General features: G+C 40.5%; 1 protein-coding gene across 1 annotated transcript in view; it reads left to right on the forward strand.

Annotated features, from left to right (window-relative positions):
* The first annotated feature begins 2,189 nt into the window (after window positions 1-2,189).
* The window catches only part of LOC127626652 (60S ribosomal protein L38), a 357,517-nt gene continuing 338,936 nt past the window's right edge, over window positions 2,190-20,770 (forward strand). The window contains exon 1 of the mRNA XM_052102631.1: window positions 2,190-2,199. The gene's annotated coding sequence lies outside the window, so the exon portion shown is untranslated. The remainder of the gene's footprint in view (window positions 2,200-20,770) is intronic.

Consider the following 20,770-nt stretch of genomic DNA (forward strand, 5'->3'; position numbering starts at 1 on the left):
TCGTGCCAATAATATAGGGTTATGAAATGACTTGCATTACATTTGAAAACAGTCTACAAAGCTCAAAGCCATATGCTTAATTTAATAAACATCAGACCATGGTATTCATCTGGGCACTCAGTTTCAGGTGCCTTCTAATTTCATGACAAACCAACTTTAAATGACATTGTTCATATGCACATGCAAGCATGTTTCCTGACATTGTTTCTCATATGATCCTAACATTTAACCTAGCAAACTATTACGTTTAGGCATCCACAGCCACTACGTTTACCACATTACCATGTTTCCAATTGGCTCAACACATCCCTAAGCAGCACCAATGTGCTGTCTAGGTGCCGCAACTGCGGCATATTTTGGCCCGTGCGACTTTACCTCCACTACAAAGGTTCACAATCAAGAGTTTTCACATAAAAACAGTCAACAAGCTCTCATTAGCTAACCACAATTCATTCACGATCCAGGTCAAGGAGACGCATGCCTTTTCCTTGTCACACAACCAGGCCAGCTCCTCACTGCGGGGGCCTCTCCAGCCAGCCCGGGAGCCCCCATCTCATATTGCTGGACAGGCCTGCCTAAAAACTCAAGGGCTCTCCCTTCCAAGGTGCAGCAGGGGGTTCTCCCGTACGAATGCATGCGAGCTAACTCATGTTTATTCATATCATGGGCTCCCCTTCGAAGCACACTCAGGGGCCCCCACATTGCCAGGAGGAGAGGCTGAGGTCATCCAGAGTGGCTAGGATCACCCCTATACTCAGGGTGACCTGCCCTAGTGGCTATAATTCACACCTCTGCTCGGGGGGGCCTGACTCCCCCAGCACAATCCACAATGGCTCCCCCGTTCAAACCACAGTGAGTGTTCTCCCGTTTCGAAGGCTGAGTGAGCTATTCATTTTTATTTATATCATGGACTCTACCGTTCGAAGCTCAGAAGACTCTAACAGTCGAATGCAGTTAGAGCTCCCATTAGATCATAGGTTGGGCTCACCTGCTCGAGCAGCTGCCTGGAGGGAAACTTAAGATCAATCTAGCTGGTTAGGACTCACGCCTCGGTCCGGGGTAACCCTGCCCTTCTGTGGAGGTGTCCCCAGCATTAGGGCATAATTATCCCTCCTGCACATTTTCCTGTGGCTGATCCCTCCACTGTCCCTTCAGTGCTTCAACCAGAATTCACTCTCCAATATCCTCCTATCCTACACCTCCCAATTTCCTATCCCCCAATGTGAACCCTAGCGTGAGGCTGCCTCTGCTAGCGGCCCCACTTGAGTCTATCTTCTTTGGCACATCTGCCCAGCTCACACAAGATAAGCAAGTGACATCCCCCTGCAAGTTGTTTTTTACATTCTTTTTGGGGGCACAAGAGACTTTGCAATATATTTAATCTCCTCTCAAACACAAGGATTCATAGACAACAGCTTGCTGTCCCATTTTGCTGGCAACTTTTGGGGGGTATTCGAGCTCAGGTCAAGCCTCAAGACTCAAGCCCTTCACCCAGGACAGCAAGCCACACATGTTTACACTATACTCTAAGCAGGATTACACTAACTTGCGAACTACCGAATTGATTAATTGAAACAAACCATTTGTACTGATTCTCAAAAATCTATCAAACGTACCTAATCTAACACCGTTTTTTGCTACTGAGGTTTAAATCAGAGACACAATTAAACACAAAAGGAGATTCATCCATCATCTATTGCCATTTGTCCTATGTAGGGTCATGGGTAGTGCTGGAGCCTATACCAGCTGTCTTGGCCGAAGGCAGGGAAACACCCAGGACAGGTGGCCAGTCCATCACAGACAAAAGGAGATGTTAGGCATAATTTTAGGAAATGACAGCTTCACTTACCATTCACTTTCATTGTATGAAAAAAAAAGATGCAATGAAAGCAAATGTAATCTGAGGCTAACATTGTGCCTAGCATTTATTTTTGAGTTCCAATGAAGAAAGTCATACGGGATTGCATAAATATGAGGGCGATTAAATTATGGCTTAATTTTCATTTATGGGTGAATTATCCCTTTAAAGATGCATTAAAAGCACATTAAAATGTAATGGAAACAAAGTCATGTCCATATATATTGTAAATATTCGATATCGCCCAGCTGTAGTTACTTCTTTGCTACAGTCTTTGCACTTGTTTATGGGGTGATGTGTTGTTATGGGGCGGCTGTGGCTCAGGTGGTGGAGCAGGTTGTCCACTAATCGCAAGGTTGGCGGTTCAAAACCCGGATCAAAAGACTCTACATGCCGAAGTGTCCTTGGGCAAGACACTGATCCCCAAGTTGCTAGCGCCTTGCATGGCAGCTCTGCCGTCATTGGTGTATGAATATGTGTGTGAATGTGTGAATGAGATGCAGTGTAAAACACTTAAAAAGGTGCTATATAAGTGCAGACCATTTACATTTACCATGTATGTGTAACTGCACATATTATTTTATTCTCTCTGCAGCTCAGCAAGAGATTTTTACTCATCTCTCACTAAAGCTGCATCTACTGTTACAGCAGCAGGTGTTGGAACCACCAACATGCTCAATCCCCCAGAGAACAGCGGGAGGGAGCGAGAGCTCAGGAACAACACCTAGACTCCACCACAATAAATAGTACACTCTCACGGCACACACTCACATACAAATGGAAACACCATGGTACATTCACCAGAAATAATATCATATTTTATTTTACTCATTTCACTATTTCAATTCTCCCACTTATTATAAATAGCAATATTAATAATATGGTCCTTTCTCTAATGTCTCTAGCTCCTTCTACAGTAAATTTCATATGCACTTTTCATTGAGTGCAAGGTCATAGAGAAGCGGTTTAGTGCAAACATGGTGAAAACTCATCAGCTATATGGCAGACGCCCACTGTTAAAGCTGCATTGGAATAGAGGCCATTTTCTAGTCACAATGACAGCATGGGAGTTCACACCCCCACTGGGTCTCTCATAAACATGTTGCCAACCCACTGAGACCATTGCTTTAGGGAAAAATTGTGTTTGAATGTACATGGGTTTGTAAATGTAAGGATTTATAAAAAGTTTTGGGCAGTAAATAATGACAAGTACTGAAGAAACGTCACTACTTCAACTACATTTTTATAGCTCAGCTAATAAATGCTCAGCTGTTTTCAAAATAATGTATCTTTTCCAGTATCATACAATGTCTGGTTCATCATGTAATACAATGAGGCAATAATCAAAAACAGTTTCCCAGTTTCCTCTGTCTCCAGTAACAATGGAAAGAGTGATTAATTGTAGAGAATGGATTAGTTTTGATTCGTTTAGATGAACAGTTCATCATTTGCAAACTTTATTACCTAATGTACGTTCTATCAGGAATACTCACAGATTTGAGTAAAGTTTTAGATTGCATTTATTTGATGAATATAAAACAGGAATATAATTTTTCTCTTTGCCGTAAGCCCCGTCTGGTGGTCCGAAGATGTTGTACTCGGAACCATCAGATCCTGCCGGAGATAGGCGGCAGGGGCGAGGAGCCTACCCCTGTGCAGGACGGGACTCAACTGGTGGCAGTGGGGTGGTGGAGGTTGCGGTTTTAGCACACTAGCTAATGGTGCGATGATGTACAGCTGCTAGTTTTCCCGCTAGAACTATGCTGCGCTTATATTTCTTGGACTTATTGTGCATGATAATCAGTGTTTGTTATTAACACTCACTTTTCACAATCCAAATAATTTTCATAAAAAAATTTGAGTCCCGACCTACATTTTTACTCATTGCATATTCTGCATATAAACTTCATATTACAGAAGTAAAATAGGTTGCAAATGCTGTTTTCTGTAAATAGAGAGCCCAGAATATTGCAGTGTATCTTTAAATAATGTTGTATCTCACTCTGTTTAGTTCCACTATACTGTATAAGTCAATGTGTTTTATTAGTTGCATATAGAGTCAATTTCGAGTACAAGTTTGATGTTGTCATCCTAATGTACTGTAGATGAATAAATCTTGTGATGTTACATAAAACACAGCCAAGTTATATAGCTTTGATATTGCTACTTTTTGTTTATAACATTGCGTAGCTAACTACTTTTTCAGCAGAGTAGCTTAACTGCAGTTCAACTGCTTTACACTGTATTAAGTGTATTAGCCAGTTGTCAGTTGTGTTATTGCTATATTGTCAAAATGTGGCGGAGAAACTCTGAAATAAATTTGCATCCCTGCTAACTAAAGCTTGGCCAAGCATATCAAAAAAAGTGTGTCACAGGCTGTGCTGGCAGTTTTAATGGCAGTATCTGTGCAGCTGCCATCCTCATCACAGTAAACAGCCCTCTATCTGCGTGGACAATTCAACTGCTAACATCATAAGCACTGGACCGAAATTGAGGCAGGGACAGACAGCTAAATAAAAGAGGAGAGGTTGGAGGGATGGTGAATAATTTGTGCAAGTTGAACTTTCGTAGACGAGTTCAACAGCATATATGAGTCATGTTAGAGAATTTAACAGTCAGCAGAGCACAACACTAGAGAACTAATCAAAAGTTCTGTATTTTCTCTGTCAGAGGAAATATAAAGAGCAACTAAAAGACAACAAGACTAAGCATTTTTGAGGGACTGTTTAGTCTTCCATCATTAAACCTCCATTGCTGGTTCTAATCTCATGTAACCAGACTTCAGTCTATTGGTAAAAAAGCCTACTATGTAAAAGACATACATAGCTTTCAAAGCTCGTCCCCAGGATGAGTTGCTGGTGTGCTGGACTCCTCCTTACACATCTTAACAAGACATTGTGTTTTGGATGGTGGTTTCTCTGTTATACGTCCCTATTCAAAACCTAATAATAGGGACCAGCAAACCACCATCGCATGATGCATTTGGGATGCTGGTTCTCAACATGAGATTCTGGTGTGCTGGTATTCCATTTGACATCTTAACTCATTTACATAGCAAACCATCATCCAATACTGGGAATCTGCAAACCAGCTTCCCATGTTGTGTATTGGATCCTGATCCCCAGCATGACATGATGGTGTGCTAGTATCCCTGTAAGCATTCTTAACTAGTTTAACCAGAAAAACACCATCCGATAATGGGAACAAACAAACCAGAATCCCATGATGCTATGTTTTGCATGCTAGTCACCAACATGCAATGCTGTGTGCTTTTTTCCCTTATATACTTCCTAATTAGTTTAACCAGACAACCAGCATCCTATGTTGTGTTTTGGATGCTGGTCTCCAGCATCCCACTGGACCTCTTAACTAGTTTACAGCATCACATACTGGGGACCAGCAGACCAGCCTCCCATGATGTGTTTTGGATTCTTTGGAGATGCTGGTGTGCTGGTTTGCCTATTAGAGTTCTTATCTAGTTTGACAAGCAAACCAACATCCAATATTAGGGACCAACAAAACCTCATCCCATGTTGTGATTTGGATGCTGGTGTGTTTAATTTCTAATTAAAAACACACATTTCTAATATATATTTTATGGTGTATTCTGTACAGCCAGTCAGGGACAAACACTGCTGTATGCTACAATTATTAGATTTTTTTATTTTTTATTTACCACCACAGCTATTCTTGTTGAATCAACTATACACCCACCCCTAAACGGCACCTAAAAACAAAACAAAAACTATCGTTGGTTGCTCAGTCAGACAGTCTCTGTCTAAATGGGAAGTTCTTGACCTCAACAGTCAAAAGTCTGACTACAGAAGAATGTTTCATATGTGAAGCCATATTAGCTTAGAAATACTAACCAAAGTGCTTCACGGTGTTCTTCAATAGTACCTTTCCAGGCAAGCTTTTCTCCCTTCAGGAACAGAAGCACTCTCTCCACTGGCCTGTTCGACTGCAGGCCATATTCTGCACTTTGAAGCTAAATATTCCTCCTACGCTGCCTCTGCCTCCAGACTAAAGGGGACTCTGCCCTTCAGGGTTCCTTCACGGCAGGTTAGCCCACTTCAAGAGCTCAGTGATCAATTGACCCCTGCCGGGAGGACCAATTTTGCTGACATTAGGCTAACACAGTACGCTACAGCTCTATTAGCTGAATAATCTGAGGGAACATTCATCATTTAACATGACATACAGGCTTCATCCTTTATATATTTCTCCCAAATATAAACTAAAAGACTGCCATTTTTGCCTTGTCTCCATCAATCTTTCAAACCCTCAATCACACAGTCACCTTTTCTTGCTCTTTCTTTTACTCATGGGTGAATACACTCAGTGTACTGCCACATCCACACAGACACACACACATTTGGGTTTCCATGTTTTATGGGGACTTTCCATAGACATAATGGTTTTTATTCTATCCCCTAACCCTATCTGTAAACATAACCCTCACAGGAAACTTTTTGCATTTTTACATTTTCAAAAAACATAATTTAGTATGATTTGTAAGCCGTTTTCCTCATGGGGACCGACAAAATATCCTCACAATGTCAAAAATGTTGGGTTTTACACATTTTTTTGGCCTTGTAGCAAATGGGTAAGTGAAAATAATATGTGCTGTAATCTCCCATTCACTCCCATTCACCACTGTCGAAGCTTACCCTACAAATGTTTACTTCCACATTACAAAACCCAGAGTGTGAAAAAGGTCTATTCTGTTTACGTTGTTCAGTCAGTCAAGATCAGTCAACATGAACAAACTGGTGTACAGAGTTATTAACGAGTTGGTGCAAACTTGATAGTAAAGCATGTTAGTGCATTAGCATCATGAATTTAGAATGTCATCAAGACAAATTAAACATTATCTACTGCATACACACTACCGGTCAAAAAGTTTTGAAACACGACTGAAATGTTTCTCATGATCTTAAAAATCTTTTGATCTGAAGGCGTATGCTTAAATGTTTGAAATTAGTTTTGTAGACAAAAATATAACTGTGCCACCATATTAACTTAATTCATAACAAAACTAAAATTTTATTAAAAAAAAACTTTTTGGAAATGTATGTCTTGGACCAAATAATGAAGTAAAGCAGCAAATAAGTGTCCAACATAGATGGGAACTACTTCAATACTGTTTAAAAAGCATCCCAGGGTGATACCTCAAGAAGTTGGTTGAGAAAATATCAAGAGTATATTTCTGCAAATTCTAGGTAAAGGGTGACTACTTTGAAGATGCTAAAATATAATAGTTTTGATTTATTTTGGATTTTGTTTAGTCACAAAATAATTCAGATAGTTCCATTATGTTATTCCATAGTTTTGATGACTTTGCTATTATTCTAAAATGTGAAGAAAAAAAAGTTCTTTCCCAATTCCTATTCATTCAGGGGGGAAAGATCCTGCAGAGACCACATCTGCCCAGGCTGGGGCAGGTAAAGAGTGTTGGAATATATCACATGGGATTCTAAGTCGCATGTGGAGAATGGCGCGGTGGTAGATCCTACCTCATTGGGAGGCTGGAGTGGCGTTCCTTTTTAGGAAGGAAAGCCGCGACCGCAATGTTACCATGGTAAGGTTCTCGCAGTGAGAACACGAACCATCCACAGGGGCGGAAGGGCATCTTTATAAAGATGTTCAATGCTGCTGTGTATTGCTCTTTTAGAGAATGAAACTCTTTTACAAAAATTCTCTTTTAGAGAGCGCTGTCGAAGTGCCAACGGGCAAACAAATTGCAGCTGCTCACACAACCGGTCGGCTCTGAAGAAAATTTCTGAATGAACAGATCCATTTCGCTCCCTTTATACCCGTATGTCTGGGGGCGGGACATGCAAATTCTGTCTGCCAATTTCTCATTTGCCTTCTCTCAAGTTCAGAGATGCATGAGACTCTCAAGAGAGATGCCTAGTGTCGCTTCTTCGACACAACGTCGAAGTGAGCAACAGACCGGGAAACACAATTACCTTGTGGTTTCATTACAGCACAGCATGGCAGTATGTAACTCTAACAACACAAATACCACAATCCTTCAGTCACAACTGGCTATGTATGGTCCCCATTCAGCAAAACACTCTCCTCTCTATGCAAAAGACATGAACAGGAAAAAAAAATAATCTTGGTTCTGTGTAGGCAGATCTGAAAAACAAGCACACCAGTGGCTGTGGTCCGCATACAGAAAAAAAAACAAGCATAGATATGGAGAGCAGAGCATGCTGACCAAGACTCCAAATAACATTGGCTATAAATTATGATGGCCAGACACTCAGAAGGCAAGATAAAATCCCAGATTTATAGCTAGGCTTTGAGACCACAATCAGCCAGTGAAAACTGTGCTTTTTTATTTTCCATGCAGCACCTATTGCACTGACTGCAGGAGCTCATAAACGGCCGCTGGTTGAGGCAGGTATGGGAGGATATTGACGGAAGCCTCATTTACAGGAAGAAGGAATGGCTGAGCTGAAGTTTACACTCACTTTAGCTCAAGTTTCAAGAATAGTGTGCCAACACATAAATGCAAAAGTCATGCACTCATACTTGCAAACATTACAGAAGTGGCAATATCACTCATTTTCATTGTGATTGGATACCAAATACTGGACTGGACAGTCAATATCACCAATATCAATGCCAGTAGGCCTACCTCTAAAATGTCCAATTATGTAACATTCCATTCGAAAGTCATGGAGATCAAATTGAAACTTTTGTCTCATGATTTTCAGATTTGTCTCCTGAGAAACAGACACTAATAATCTTACATGTGTCTCATTTGCCAAGATACCAACGGCTACCATCAAACGTCAGAGGTTTCAATATGAACTGAATATAAATGTATGGACTCATTTCACACTTCCGCATTCACAAAGCTGAAGTCGTCATAGTTGGGTAAACGCAACTATGGCCGCAGCAAGGTGTATGCTTTTTAACAGTGTCCTTAAAATGTTTGCCTTCATTTACAGTACATATGTTGACGTTGACCGCATCATCTATTAACAGTTAAACCTAAACTCAACAAAGGTTATAAGTTGATTTTAGAGTGTTATCTGCATGAATATGAAGGTAAGTTGATAAAAGTATATTATTATTGAGAGGTTGTGCATTAAATCAGCAGGCACATATTTATGTGTTAAAGGAACGATCTACAAATATGTCGCCGTAAATTGCAAAAATGAAAAAAGAGGGTGGTTAACAAATCTGTGAGAAAATAATACCTGATGGGGAGCGATGGAGGATTTGAAGGAGAGGAGAGACCCATGTCCTGCTCCATTTGACTTCAAACCCTGTCAAACACACACTCCCGTGTCGGTTGTGATGTGTAGCCTAATCATTCCACTGAACCCTTAACAGTACAGCTCTAATTTCAAAGCATTTCACAGTTCCACCATTGAGCGACCTCATCTTCAGTCCTCATCTTGAAAATACTGTCCACAGACAAAAGTGCTCCCTCGTTTAATAACAAAGTTTTCTCCTTTGCATTTAATTGCCCAAGCCCACAGAAATTCAGCATCTTTTGGAAATTCATGGAAACACAAATCCTGATGTTTTCTTTTAAAATGTATCCAAATAGGAACCCTGTAGTGGCACTGTTACTGTTCTTCCCAGTCGCCGCCATAGTTTACTCAGCTATGACGACTTCTGCTTTGGAAACGCGGAAGTGTGAAAAGGGTCCATTGGCTGAAAATTATCTGAGCAATGCTGTCCACATCAATTTAAAAGCTCTATACTCTGATTGTGTCAACAATTGTCTCATTTTTGTCTCTCACTATATATTTTTTGTCTACTAAGTCATCAGAGACAAAGTTGAAATGAGATTTGTCAGAGAACTCCTACAAGTTTCCTAAACTATGAAAGAGCAACATTTGAGCAATAGACATGTCCTCTGGAAATATTTAAACATTTAATAGGCTTAAACTGCCAAATATCTGTTTTGTTTATCATTTACCAACAGCAATTACAGAAATCTTTTAAGTACTTCTAATTTTTTTTTTTTTACTTATAATAAACAGCACACAAACCTCTCCAAACGAATGTAGAGTAGTTATTATGTTACACAACTACTTGAAGACTTTATTTACTTCAAAGCTTTTGATACACTGTTTTTTCATAGGATCAGTATTATTTTTATATAAAAACATCTTATCGAAAATATCAATATTAATTCTGCATGCATGTACCAAAATAAGCAAATACACACAAAAATGTAAACAGATGCTCAACCTGATCTACTTCAGAAAACAGAAAATTCTAATCTGATCTATATTTTGCAATGTCATTTAAGCAACATTATATTCCAGAGGGTCAATGTTTGGCTGGTTTGCTTTAGCAGTTTGCTGAAAGATGCCACATCTACACCAACATTGGAATGCAAAATACTGATATTACTGTGTGTAGTATTTTGTAGGGTCTGCTAGAAGAGCAGGATAATCAGTTAGCATGAAGCTGGCAGGCTAAACAGCAGGCTGGCTAAGCTAGTATGCTAAGCGATTAGCTTGCTAATGTAAGGCTAACTGAAAAAAAAACAAAGAAATTTGACCATATGTATGTGATATATAATTAATAACAGATTCATATTTTGCAGGATATACATCACAAAAATATCATTATATTACAGATGTTTCATCATAAGTGTTTCATCAGTGACAGATTCTTAACATTGTAGAATGGACTAGAATTGTTTCCTGTATGCTTCTAGTTGTATTATGGCGTTATCTGTCACATGGCATTTTTTGGCTCAAGAGATTGGATCAAAACTGTTTTGTAATTGAATGTCCAAGAACTAAAAATGGCAGCATCCAGGTCGCATACTTTAAGGGCTGCATGCCATTGAGATTAATGGGAAAGCTGATAGATCGCTTTCTCCAGCAGTTGTGCACAAAATTGTGCTCCAGCTGTCTAGCAAATGTACACAGAACATACTTGTAACTGAAATATATTGTGTAGGCTATATGAAAGATACATATAAATACTGTTTCATCCAGTGATGGCTAGAGTAAACAATCTTTGTCCACTGATAATGATTTGGGTATAATTTAATAGAAAACTATATGCGAGTTGCGCTCCGTGGCACTTCAGTATATATTTTGAAAAAAGAATTAAATGTTTTGAATTTTAGAACACTCCATGTCATCCATCAGATGCGTCCGGTGTGCAACCCTCTTTAATTTACCCTGCTGCTCACACATATATTGAGAAATATGTCTGATGAGACAAAGACCATTGTGTAATGAGCAGTCCTATTTATATCTGAAAACATCCCAATATATATTGAGAATCATCTGGAAAATCTTCCGATTAGCGATGCGTGGAAAAGTCATCGATTCCAATCCTTAAAATTGGGTACATTTGATTACAAGTATTAAAAATATAATCCATTACACAATACTTTGACAAAAAAAGTTTTTTAGTATTTGATTACAGTATATAATAACTTTTTTAACTGAGTTACACCAAGGTATTTATAGCAAGTCAGTCCAATGGCTATCTTTGGAATGTTCCAGGGAAGCTATTTCCAGTCATGAAAGTGTAGCTCCTATCGTCTTGAATGGGGACCCTTACAAAAAAATCGAGAGTTCATGGCAAATTTGCCGCAAACTTGGGAGCAAGAGAGAGAGACAGAAGCAGGGGAAAAAAGAGACAGGGGGCGTGATCACTAAAAAGCAGAAGCGGCATCAAACAGAACTTACTCCCGTAGGAAAAGGGGCAGGGGAGGCCGCCCTGTCTTTGTCAGTACAGGGAGCCAACAGAAGACCTGCCAGTGTGCCTGCCAACTGCATCATGCATGCATGGCACGCTCCAACCTCACTACAATGATGAGGCAAATTCTGTTAACCATTAGCAAGTGAAACAGAACACATTTTAAGAATTCTGTCAGGGATTATGTCTGTTTCATTTAGTAATGCTAGCAGGGAGACGAGATTATAGTGGGTAATTTGTAGATCTTGTAAGGAATGAGGTAGTCTTATGTAACCAATTTGACTCTTTTTAAATTATTACTTCAGTGATTTGACATGTATGTTCAAAACTACTGGTGAAGAGTTGGTACAAATATTGCTAGTCACTTTCTGTAATGAATTTGATGGGCAACTGGCATGGAAACGCCTCAAGGATCTCCATTAGAGATGCTGCCACAGGCAGCTAGAGTAAAGTGGTTTACAAACTTGTTGCTCAACTAGCTAAATAGAAAAAGCAACTGTCTGCTACATAGTTTGCAGCTAGGCCTAGAATAGCTTTGGTTAAGGACAAGGATTTGCTAGGTACTTGGAAATGTCAGCAATGAGCATGTTTACATGCACAATCTTACATCGATTAAGCTTAAGGCCATTTAAATGCCATAAGTTCATAAACTCAAGCAAAAACTGACTGGCACATATAGATTTTTGCCCATTCCCTGATTTCGATACCTTTACTGGCATTCTTACCGGTTTATCCAATGTGTGCAAGTATTGTGTCCATGCCTGTTTACATTTATGACGTCAAAAGCAAAAAAATATCAGATGATTTCAAATCGCATGTAAACACGTGTTTCCTTCATTGTCGATGTTTTTTTAATAAGATGATTTTTGATAGTTGTCAGTGTATTGCTGTGCATGTAAACACACTCAAAGATGGATCACAAAAACACAATAATTATGTTACTTCAAAACATTTCACACCGAGCAAAACAGTAACAGCTTTTGTGTTTTTAATTTAGTTTTATTGGTATAAATTTATTTATATATTTTTTGTGTATTTTTATACTTTTGTGTAGTTCAACGTGGTGTTTAGAAACACACAAGCTGATAAGCATCTGCCAAATGCATAAATGTAAATGTTATAGATTCATTTATGGCGTTACTTTGTGGTCAGATACGACAAATCAGAAAAAAAATGCATCAGCACCCTTAGTCGGTGACTTTCAATCTGGGGCAGCACCAGTGCTAAAACCTGTTTGGAGAAGATTAGATGGTGTACATAGAACTAGAATGGAAAATGCAACCAAATAGAACAGAATGCTGTACCATGAAACGTAAACTATTTTAAACTTTACGTGTAATTAAAACGCAAAGCTCATGGCGTGAGACACTGAAAAACAGCAAGACACAATGCAACGGCCAAAGATGTCTAAAGTGCCATCATTATGTTGACCTGTTAACCACATCCATGCCACTGAGTAATAGAAACATAACTAAAACCTGACAGTCTATTGTGAAAGAAATAGCCTCCCCCACCCTTTTTTGTTTTTTTAAAGAAAATTACACTTTTTTTGTCTTTAATAACTGTGGCATTTGGTTATTCAGCACCTGCTATTTTAAGTATCAAGTGCAGGTGGTATTTCAAAGGGTCAAGCCATGCTGTGCAATGATATGTTTGTGAGAAACGCGCTGAGGGGGGCAAAAACTGCACTGGTTGAAACTATGACAGAATCTATTTCTAGCAATAACTATTCACATATTAGCACACAAACATTCCTGGCTGGCTATTTTTCACAGTTTAGGAATAATTTCAGAACAGAATATATTCCATCAAAATTTCATCAGGGATATTTTGTTAAGCATGTTTATTTCAATTTATTGTGGCAATGGGGCATGGAACTGAAAAAAACATTACAGGTATCGCAGCAGTTCTGTGGTGAAATGTTCACTGTCGTACTAAAAGTCAGTTAAATGTTCTTCATAACAGATTAGGTTTTTGAGGTTTATGCTCTATCGAGATTTAAATCAACAAAACTTACCTCCCTAAACCCCTTAAACCTATGAATAGAGTCATAAAGAGCAAATGTGAGACCCTGAATAGGCTTGTAAATGTAGCTGGTTATGTAAAATATTATAAATGTATTGTAAGACATGCGCTGTAGTAAAAGTCATAACATAGCATTGTGTGAGGAACAGGGGAAAAAGCAGGTGTTTATGAACTGATAATTTGCAGTTTACTCATGTTTTTGTGTGAAAGTGAATACAATTCCTTGTTGTTGTTGTTGCACATCTAATGTTTATTTCACCTAGAAACTGCCAAGATACATACAGAAAACAATGTAAAAATTATTTAGCAAGAATAGACAAGTAGGTATAGTAACTAGGGCTGTCAATCGATTAAAATGTTTAATCAAATTAATTACATGGTGTCCCGAATAATTAATCGCGATTAATCGCATATACAAATATTTGCTGAGAAAGCCCCTCATATAACAATAATTCAATATATAATGATTATACATATTTATATCAATATATAATTATATATAGTTATCTTTAAATATGTAAAAATGTTATATATATATATATATATATATATATATATATATATATATACACTCACCTAAAGGATTATTAGGAACACCTGTTCAATTTCTCATTAATGCAATTATCTAATCAACCAATCACATGGCAGTTGCTTCAATGCATTTAGGGGTGTGGTCTTGGTCAAGACAATCTCCTGAACTCTAAACTGAATGTCAGAATGGGAAAGAAAGGTGATTTAAGCAATTTTGAGCGTGGCATGTTTGTTGGTGCCAGACGGGCCGGTCTGAGTATTTCACAATCTGCTCAGTTACTGGGATTTTCACGCACAACCATTTCTAGGGTTTACAAAGAATGGTGTGAAAAGGGAAAAACATCCAGTATGCGGCAGTCCTGTGGGCGAAAATGCCTTGTTGATGCTAGAGGTCAGAGGAGAATGGGCGGACTGATTCAAGCTGATAGAAGAGCAACTTTGACTGAAATAACCACTCGTTACAACCGAGGTATGCAGCAAAGCATTTGTGAAGCCACAACACGCACAACGTTGAGGCTGATGGGCTACAACAGCAGAAGACCCCACCGGGTACCACTCATCTCCACTACAAATAGGAAAAAGAGGCTACAATTTGCAAGAGCTCACCAAAATTGGACAGTTGAAGACTGGAAAAATGTTGCCTGGTCTGATGAGTCTCGATTTCTGTTGAGACATTCAGATGGTAGAGTCAGAATTTGGCGTAAACAGAATGAGAACATGGATCCATCATGCCTTGTTACCACTGTGCAGGCTGGTGGTGGTGGTGTAATGATGTGGGGGATGTTTTCTTGGCACACTTTAGGCCCCTTAGTGCCAATTGGGCATCGTTTAAATGCCACGGCCTACCTGAGCATTGTTTCTGACCATGTCCATCCCTTTATGGCCACCATGTACCCATCCTCTGATGGCTACTTCCAGCAGGATAATGCACCATGTCACAAAGCTCGAATCATTTCAAATTGGTTTCTTGAACATGACAATGAGTTCACTGTACTAAAATGGCCCCCACAGTCACCAGATCTCAACCCAATAGAGCATCTTTGGAATGTGGTGGAACGGGAGCTTCGTGCCCTGGATGTGCATCCCACAAATCTCCATCAACTGCAAGATGCTATCCTATCAATATGGGCCAACATTTCTAAAGAATGCTTTCAGCACCTTGTTGAATCAATGCCACGTAGAATTAAGGCAGTTCTGAAGGCGAAAGGGGGTCAAACACAGTATTAGTATGGTGTTCCTAATAATCGTTTAGGTGAGTGTATATATACACTCACCTAAGGAGAACTCGTCTCGACCTGTTGCTGGAGTGTGCGCACAACAGGACCTTTTGTCATGAGATGTGAGACTTCTCATCGCTGACCAGTCGCTGACTCAAATAATCAAAAGAGACGAGCTTGATTCTCTGGACGAGTTCAGAGATGGCGCCTGTAACTGGCAGAGCCGCGGCTCGTCTCCTGCTGTGTAATTTATTAATGGTCGTTTTCTCAGTGTACGTGATCATTTCAGCTCGCATAACAGATGGATCTGTCCTGGCTGTATGGTTTTATGATCGGGACTCTTTGTTTCACATCAGAGAGTCGATGGAGGACCTGTTTGATAATTACGATAGGTTTAAACAGGCGTTTCCTCCTCCGTTTGCTATCGATCCTGACTCACCTGATTACTTGTTACTATACCGGGCTCCGAGTAGGGTCCGTAGGAGATTCAGGAAAAGAGGCTTGCGGTCCGGTGTCCAGGTCAGGCGAAGGCGTGCCGCGGCGCGCGGTGGCTCTGTTGTCTTCGGTCGCCGGGGCCGTGTTCGGTGCATGCGCCGGATTCCTCTTCTCGATGTGTGCGGCGGCGTGTCCTCGCCGCCGCCTGATCGGATTTCAACGGGTGTCCTGGATCCTTTGCAGCGCTGGAGTTGTGGTCAGAGACTTTCGCCGCAAATGTTTACTTCCGTGTTTGTGCCGGCTCTTTCTGTATGGACTGGCATGAGACCATGTGACCGCTGGACGTGCCTGCAACCAATCCCGCTGCAAAACATGGACATTGCCTCCGTGACGTTCTCTAAAATGCATGTTGGCCTGTTGAATGCTCGTTCTATTGCGAATAAATCGCACTCATTAAACAATCTTTTCACAAGGGAAGGCCTGGATATTATGTGTTTGTCAGAGACATGGCAGAGAGAGGAAGAGCTTATTCATTTAAATGAGCTCTGCCCAGCTGGTTGCTCTGCTATTGGGAGGCCCCGCCCTTGTCGTCGGGGTGGTGGACTGGCTATTGTGCACAAGGACATTCACAAATGTAATGAAATCGTGCCCCAAAAATTCTCTTCTTTTGAATTGCAGATGGTCAAGGTGGGTTTTTCATCCTCCTTCTACTGTATTTTGGTTTATCGACCTCCTGGCCCTGCTGCTGTTTTTCTTAGGGATATTAGTGATTTCTTATCTTCTATAATTAAGCTGGAATCTGTCTTAATCCTTGGGGACTTTAACCTGCATGTTGATGACAGCTCATCTTGCCCCGCAATGGAATTTTTAACATTAACTGAAACTTTTAATTTTAAGCAGCATGTATCTGGGCCTACTCACCAAAAAGGCCATATTTTAGACTTAGTTTTTACACTTGGCCTAGATATATTAAACGTATCTGTAAGTGATGTCTATATGAGCGATCATAATATTGTTCTGTTTGATCTTCACATCAGTTCTGTCCCAAAGCCTTCAGTAGTTAGGTCTCAGAGACGTGTTATCAAGGCAAATACTGCAGATACATTTTCTGATTTGTTTGATCCTGCTTTAGTTATGGACTGCCTTGATGTGGATGATTTCGTTCACTGTTTAAACAATCACTGTGTAAAAATTCTGGATCAGGTGGCCCCTGTTAAATCAAACTTGTCTACTCGGGAAAAAATGTGGCCTTGGATTAATGAAGAGATTTTAAATCTTAAGAGACTGTGTCGAAAGACTGAACGCCTGTGGAAATCCACTAGCCTTGAGGTGCACAGGTTGTATCTCAGGGATCTTGTGTTGTCCTATAATGAGACGGTTGGAAAAGCCAGATCTGACTATATCCGTCATCTAGTAACATTAAACAAAAAAATCCTAAAGTGTTGTTTGACACGATCAATACACTTGTTTGCCCTGCTGCCCCAGTTATCCCTGTTTTTTGTGAAGCTGACAGCAATGCCTTTTTGGGATTTTTTACAAATAAAATCAAAATGATTAAAGATAAAATCCCGTCCCATTCGTGGGGTACCGCTGCTGTCTTTAAACCAGTCTCCAGCAAGTGGTCCACTTTTAGGACAGTGACGATTGCTGATATTTCCAAATTGGTGACCAGGATGAAGCCATCTTCCTGTTCATCGGACGTCATCCCTTTTAGATTATTCCAAAAAGTGTTTGAAGAAATTGGCCCTTGTGTAACTAAAATGGTTAACCTCTCGCTGTCTACTGGCGTTTTTCCAGATGCTTTTAAGCATGCTATAGTGAAACCGTTACTAAAGAAGGCAGGTTTGGACCCGTCGGATTTTAATAGTTTTAGGCCTATTTCTAAGCTCCCATTTTTATCCAAGATCATTGAGAAGGTAGTCTGCGAACATTTGACATTTTTCCTGGACAAAAGTAACATCCATGAGCCATTTCAGTCAGGTTTTCGTAAACAACACTCTACAGAAACGGCTTTACTGAAAGTGTCAAATGACATTATGATGTCTGCTGATTCTGGAAAACACACTGTTCTGGTTCTCTTGGATCTGTCCTCAGCCTCTGATACCGTCGACCACCAGGTTTTGCTGAAAAGATTAAGGGACCAAGTAGGGCTGTCAGGGTCAGTTCTGCAGTGGTTCACTTCATATTTATCTGGGCGTAGTTTCAGTGTTACAGCTAACCAAATTAGGTCTGTGTCTGCGGCCTTGCTCTGTGGAGTGCCTCAAGGCTCCGTACTGGGTCCTGTTTTATTTTTGTTGTATTTGATCCCGTTGGGAAAGATCATACAAAGGTTCAGTGATGTTTCTTTTCACTTGTTTGCTGATGATATCCAACTTTACTGCTGCTTTAAGCCGTCGGATATCTGTAAGTTAAACTCCTTGCTCCTTTGTCTTGTGGAAATAAAAAAATGGCTAAGTGATAACTCCCTGCAGCTAAATGCAGACAAAACAGAAACACTGATCATTGCCCCGGAGGTTGCAATCCCTGGGATTAAACAATACTTGGGTGATCTAGGCCAGTCTGCTAAGCCAAGACTTAGAAATTTGGGAGTTATCCTGGACAAAGACATGTCATTAGTGCATCACTGCAAGCAGCTGACGAGAAACTGCTTCTTTCAATTAAGGAAAATCTCGAAACTTAGAAATATGGTTTCACAAAATGATTTGGAGCTTATCATTCATGCCTTTGTGTCTTCGTGTTTAGACTATTGCAATAGTTTATTTTCATGCCTAAACCAGAAGGAGCTCTCTCGACTGCAATTACTGCAAAACTCTGCAGCCAGAATTTTAACATGTACAAATAGGAGGTCTCATATATCCCCTATCCTAAAAGAACTTCACTGGCTACCAGTGTCTTATAGGATACATTTAAAAATTTTGGTTTTAGTTTTCAGAGCTTTGCATGGTCAGGCACCTCCCTATATTAGTGACTTGATTCAGCGTTATACTCCTGTGCGTGCTTTGAGGTCTGTGGATCAGAACCTGTTGATGGTTCCACACACTCGCTATCGTACTAGAGGTGACCGATCTTTTCAGGCTGTTGCCTCTATGTTGTGGAATGACCTCCCACCGTCTATGCGCTCTCTTGACTCTGTTGATGCCTTCAAATGCAGACTAAAGACCCATTTATTTGTTCGGGCTTTTAATTAGCTGCTTGTGGGTTGATATGATCATGTACTGTATATGCTTTTATTGTGTGTATTTTATGATATAAATGTTTTAGTTGTGAAGCACTTTGTGGCCTTATACCTGTGAAAGGTGCTATATAAATAAACTTTTACTTTACTACTTACTATATATATAATAAAAAATATTCTGATAATTAAAATGCATTACATTCCTGTGGCAGAACAGTTAATCATTGATAAGACAATACAAAAAGCGTCTTTAGAAAACAATGTTTTGTTTACTACCATATTATTGAACATAAGTCAATCATTGGCATACAGTTCACAGCAATCCATTTCACAAGTCAATTTGTCAATGAGTTGGAGATTTATTATGAGGGCTTGTTTAAGGACCCGTCAATTTACACCTGCGTCAGACATGCTTGTGTAGTGTCTCGGGTGCGTTGCATCATAAACATAAACTGTTTAGTTCACTGTTTCAAGTTAAATATAGTTTAATACTCAATCTTTAAACACATCTTGAGATCCCTTAGTTCGCATTTGTGCTCCTTCAAGTGTTTTGAACGCAAGAACTGTGTTGTGGGTTGTTTTCTTCACTGCATAAACTGTTTGTTGCTCATACAGCAGACATTTCACTTACTGCCCTCTGGAGTAAACAGGTGGTACTACAAGTGTAGAGTGGAGGAGGGCGGGGCCGGGCTGGAACAACCCACGCCCGGTCCCCAATCAGCCTGATGGGGGTACGCGAGGGATAAAGGCGGCCGGTGATGACAGTTTGAGAGAGAGAGAGAGAGAGAGAGAGAGAGAGATAATGACAGGCAGATGCACTGTGGGTTTATGTTTGTGTGTTTTTGGTTTTTATTTATATTGCCAAGCCGGTTCTCGCCTCTTCCTTTCCCTTATACCCCCTAACACTGGTGCCGAAAACTGGGAAGAAGGAGGGATGCCCGTCGCAGAGTCCTCGAAACTGCCGTGCACCCAGGGGAGTGCCACTGCCATCCGCCAGGGGACGGAGTAGCCCAACCACCCGGGTGAGGAGAACTGCCGCTGTCTGCGAGGTAAGAGGGGAGTGGACTCCCCGATCACCTGGAGCGAAGGAACCGCTGCCAGGGGTAGAGGAGTGCCCTGCCATCCCCCAGAAATGGGGGATCAAGAAGAACGCCGTCCACGAGGGGAGGAGGGAAGCGACTCCCCGACCGCCTGGAGCGGTAGGGCCCCTGCCTGGGGCAGAGGACTGTCCTCACAGGTTGCCGGGAACACAAAGGGGCGTTCTTTCCGCTGGGGGTCGGTCTGATGCCGGTCCACCCAGGAAGGAGCGTCTGTTGTCTGCCTGAGATGGTGGATGAGTGATCGGGGACCACACGACGGCGCATCAGAGAACCGGTAAGTGAGTATTTTTCTCTCTCTCTCCTCTCTCTCTCTGTCGCTCCCCCGGAGTGGAGGGGGCATGCCTTGTGCCCCTTGGGAGGAGACAGGAGGGTAAAAACAACAACAAAAACAAAATTGGCAAGGGAAAGGCCAACACAGAGTGACAGAGAGAGAGAGAGAGAGAGAGAGAGAGAGAGAGAGAGAGAGAGAGAGAGAGAGAGAAAGAAAGAGATATATAATTAATATCTCTTAAATTATCTTTTTTTTATTAAGTAAATTTTTTCTTACTCCATTTGATTTAAGTTGTTTGCTTCAAGCTTAAATCTAACACAATTAAGTTATGTTTATGCATAAAACCCATTTTCTATTGGAAAACAAGGAAAATATTAATTAAGAAAAAATAATAATTCAAAAGGTTAAATATATCACTTTTTTACATGTTTTACTGATTTAAAGAGCTGTACTGATTTA

This window comes from Xyrauchen texanus, chromosome 33 (assembly GCF_025860055.1).
Source record: "Xyrauchen texanus isolate HMW12.3.18 chromosome 33, RBS_HiC_50CHRs, whole genome shotgun sequence".
Lineage (NCBI taxonomy): Eukaryota > Metazoa > Chordata > Actinopteri > Cypriniformes > Catostomidae > Xyrauchen > Xyrauchen texanus.